The following is a 4,953-nucleotide window of genomic DNA, read 5'->3' as shown; positions in this document are numbered from 1 at the left end:
GCGGATATCTATGTGCTTGGTGCGAGAGTGTTGAATCGGATTATTTGTAAGTTTTACCGCACTTTCATTGTCGCATAAAAGAGGTACTTTTTCTAGAACTACACCATAGTCTAGCAAAGTTTGTTTCATATAAAGTATTTGTGCACAACAAGCATCCACGGCAATGTATTCTGCTTCGGCGGTGGACAAAGCCACACTATTTTGTTTCTTGGAGGACCAAGACACAAGTGATCTACCAAGCAAATGGCACCATCTGAATGTGCTTTTTCTATCAACTTTGCAACTGGCATAATCCGAATTAGAATAGCCAACTAATTCAAATATAGCTCCTTTGGGATACCAAAGGCCAATGCTTGGTGTGTTCTTAAGATACCTAAGGATTCTTTTAACGGCAATCAAATGAGTTTCCTTAGGATTAACTTGAAATCTAGCACACATACACACACTAAACATGATGTCGGGCCTAGATGCGGTTAAATATAACAAGCTACCAATCATAGAGCGGTAGAGAGTTTGATCAACCGTGTTACCTCCCTCATCTGGGTCAAGATGTCCATTAGTTGGCATTGATGTCTTGATTGGCTTACATTCATCCATCTTGAATCTCTTGGAAAGATCATTTGTATATTTCTCTTGAGAGATGAAAATTCCTTCTCTCATTTGCTTGACTTGAAATCCAAGAAAGAATGTAAGCTCTCCAATCATTGACATCTCGAACTCTTTCGATATCAATTCACCAAACTATTTGCAAGATTCTTCATTTAATTATCCAAAGATGATATCATCAACACACACTTAACAAATGAAGATATATCCATCAAGCTTCTTGGTGAATAGTGTGGTGTCGACCTTTCTAATAGTGAAGCCCTTCTCAATGAGGAAGTCCCGAAGGCGCTCATACCAAGCTCTTGGGGCTTGCTTAAGCCCATATAACGCCTTGGACAACCTATAAACATGATTAGGATATCTAGGGTCTTCAAACTCGGGAGGTTGATCAACATATACTAGTTCATTAATAAAGCCATTTAAAATGCACTTTTCACATCCATTTGATATAGTTTCATTTCATGATGTGATGCATATGCAAGGAGGAAACTAATGGCTTCTAGTCTTGCAACCAGTGCAAAGGTCTCTCCAAAATCCAAACCTTCAACTTGAGAGAACCCCTTTGCAACTAGTCTTGCCTTATTCCTCACAACAACGCCTTGATCATCTTGCTTGTTGCAGAACACCCACTTTGTTCCAATGAGTCTTGCGCCTTGTGGTCGCTCTTCAAGAGTCCAAACTTCATTGCGGGTGAAGTTGTTCAACTCTTCATGCATGGCATTTATCCAATCCAGATCTTGAAGAGCGTCTTCTACCTTAGTAGACTCAAAGCAAGAGACAAAAGAGTGATGTTCAATAAATGAAGCAAGCTTTTGAGATCAAGTCATTACTCCCTTTGATGAACTCCTTATGATGAGATCTTGTGGATGAGCTTGTAGTAGAGGTGAATTTCTTCTATCAACCACTTGAGGGGGAGGTTGTGGAGCATCAACATCTTGTGCTTGTACCACCATTTGCTCATGAGAGACATTAGTGTCTTCATTTTCTACTCTCCCATCTTTTTCACCATCTTGTGGCACACTTGATGAAGAAGGAGGATTGATCACTTGTACATCATCTTCATCATCATTAGGCTTGATGTCTTCAACTAGGAATGTTCTTCATGACCTCCCTCAATGGTTCATCACCTACATCATCAAGATTCTCATGTGCTCCTTGGGAGCCGTTAGATTCATCAAATTCCACATCATATGTTTTTTCAACCAAGCCGGTGGCATGATTAAATACTCTATATGCTTTGGACTTTGATGAGTAACCAACAAGAAAACCAATATCACAACGTCTTTGAAACTTCCCTAGGTGTTGCCGCTTCTTGTAAATGTAGCATTTGCAACCAAACACCCTAAAGAAGGAGACATCCGACTTCTTCCCATTGAGCAACTCATAAGGTGTCTTGCCAAGGAACTTTTGAAGGAATAGGCAGGTTGGATGCATAGCATGCGGTGTTGATAGCTTCTGCCCATAGAGCTTCAGGGAGTGTTGTACTCATCAAGCATTGTTCTTGCTAGTTCGATCAAATGTCTGGTTCTTTCTCTCAACTACACCATTTTGTTGAGGAGTATATGTTGCGGAGACCTCATGCTTGATCCCAACTTCATCACAATAGGCTTCTATGTTTGTGTTGTCAAATTCTTTGCCATTGTCGCTTCTTAATCTTCTTGAGCTTCACTTCAAACTTCATTTTGTGCTCTCTTGGACAAACTTCTTGAAGCATGATGCAACTTTCGGATTTGTCATGAAGGAAGAACACCCATGTGTATCTTGAATAGTCATCAACAATCACAAGATAATAAAGATTTCCTCCCAAACTCTTATATGTTGTTGGTCCAAATAAGTCCATGTGAAGGAGTTCTAGCACTCTTGTGGTTGACATGAAAGCTTTTGTTGGATGAGTATTTGCAACTTGCTTGCCGGCTTGACATGCACTACAAAGCTTGTCCTTTTCAAACTTCACATCCTTCAACCCTCTCACCAAATCATTCTTCATTAGCTTCTTGAGTGAGCTCATCCCAACATGAGCAAGTCTTCTATGCCATAGCCACCCAAGTGTTGTTTTGGTGAATAGGTAAGTCTTCAAGTTAGCAACTTCGGAGGTGAAATCCACTAAATATAGGTTGCTGTATCTAAATCCTTTGAATATCACTTGATCATCATCCTTCTTAGATACAACAACTTCCTTCTCGGTGAACAAGCATTGGAAGCCAAGATCACACAATTGTCCAACGGATAGCAAGTTGAAGCTCAATGAAGCAACATATAGCACATTTGAGATAGAATGATCATTTGATATTGCCACTTTTGCCCAATCCTTTAACCTTGCCCTTTGAATTATCTCCTAAATGTGATTCTTTATTGTCCATCTACTTCTTCATCTAGTGAGGTGAACATACGAGGATCACCGGTCATAATGTTGTGTGCAACCACTATCAATAACCCAATGACTTCCATCGGTCTTGTAGTTCACCTACACACAAGAGATCAAGCTTTAGGAACCCAAACTTATTGAGGGCCCTTCATCTTCTCAACAAGTGACTTTGCTACCCTAAATTTTCTTAGGCCTATTCTTGTTGGGAGGTCCTAAGAACATGACTTTTATCTTTTCCACTAGAATCCTTTCTAAGCATGTAATGAGCAATTGAAGGCAAAAGGTCTAGCATGCTTGGGCAAGGGTTGTGGTGGTGGAGTTTGGCACTCATGGGCAAAGTGGCCTTCTTGTCCACACTCAAAACATCTCTTTGGCTTTGGCTTTAACTTGTGTTGTTGTTGAGCTTGAGCCTTCTTCTCTTGGTTTGCCAAGTACCCAATGCCACTTCTATCCATCTTCATAGGGTGTTTCATTAGTAGCTCACTTTGAAGATGCTTGCCTCTTGTGAACTTGCTCAATCCAATCTTGAGATGCTCTTTCTCCAACTTGAGCTTCTTGTTCTCTTCCTTGAGTGCATCATTGTTTTTCTCTTCCTTGAGTTTCTTGTTCTCTTCTTTGAGCTTCTCATTCTCAAGAATCAAGTCACCATCATGATCAAGAGTTTCTAGCACTATAGTGTTGGTGGTTTTGAGCTCTTCAAGATCTTTCTTTAGCTTTTCATTGTCATTCTTGAGCTTGACATACTCATCATAATTATCGGTCTCAACCATTTGCTTGCCCTTGCTACTAGAACTTTGCTCAATGCTCTCAATAATCAAATCATCACATGATGTAGCTATATCAATCTTAACAACATCGTTAGTAGCATCATGTGGCTCATTGGATAAATATTCTTGAGCAATGACAAGATTATCATGATTAATCTTGAGAGTTGTATATTCATATTTTAGCATATTATGGCTAGTGATGAGCTCATTATGTATCCTCTCAAGTTTATCATGTTTTTCTTTAAGCTCTTTTTTAGAAGATTTGAGCTCCTTGAGTTAGGATGATATAGCATCATTTGCTTCTCTAAGCTCAACACTAGCCTTTTCGGCTATATCATATTTAGCTAAAAGAGAATCATTCTTAGCTTCTAACTTGTCATTCTTAGCTCTAGTCTTTCTAATGATCCTAGTATATTTGTTTAGTAATTTGACAAGTTTATCATATGAAGGTGATTCAAATTCATCATCATCCCTATCACTATCACTATCATCATTGTTAGCATGATCATCACTACTACTATCATCATCATTTCATACCTTTCGTTCACCCTTGGCCATAAGGACATAGGTGTGTAGAGGATGATAGTGGTGGTGTTGGTGAAGATGATGAAGAGTCAATCACAATGGCGGCCACCTTCTCATTATCACTATCATCATCAGATGAGCAACTTGATGAATCAATGTCTGTGAGCCAATCATCGACGATGTATGCCTTCCCACTTTTCTTCTTCTTGCTATCCTTCTTCTTGTATGGCTTGTTTTTCTTCTTCTCATCTTCTTCTTCATTACTTGAGTCATCCTTCTTGCCCTTGTACTTGTTCTTGTACTTGTCTTTCTTGGGCTTTGTGCATTGATGTGCTAGATGACCAAGCTCTCCACAATTGTAGCAATCCATCTCTGAGATTGGCTTCCTTCTAGAGCTAGTGAAGAACTTATTTTTCTTCCCATCAAACTTGATGCCACTCTTGTTGAGCTTCTTTAGCATCTTGGCGGTTCTTCTCACCATGAGAGCAAGACTAGCATCATCAACTTCATCATCACTTGAGCTCTCATACTCAAGCCTTGCTTTGCCCTTCTCTTGACTAGCTTTGAATGCTTAGTCTTTTTCTTTCTTCTTTGTAGAGGATGAGCCATCTTGAGGTGTGATGTGCATGTACATCTCATGAGCATTTATCTTTCCCAAGATTTGTGTCGGGGTAGCGGTGGAAAGATCAC

This window comes from Miscanthus floridulus, chromosome 3 (genome assembly GCF_019320115.1).
Source record: "Miscanthus floridulus cultivar M001 chromosome 3, ASM1932011v1, whole genome shotgun sequence".
In the NCBI taxonomy this organism is placed as follows: Eukaryota; Viridiplantae; Streptophyta; class Magnoliopsida; order Poales; family Poaceae; genus Miscanthus; species Miscanthus floridulus.
This window is presented reverse-complemented; position numbering follows the sequence as displayed.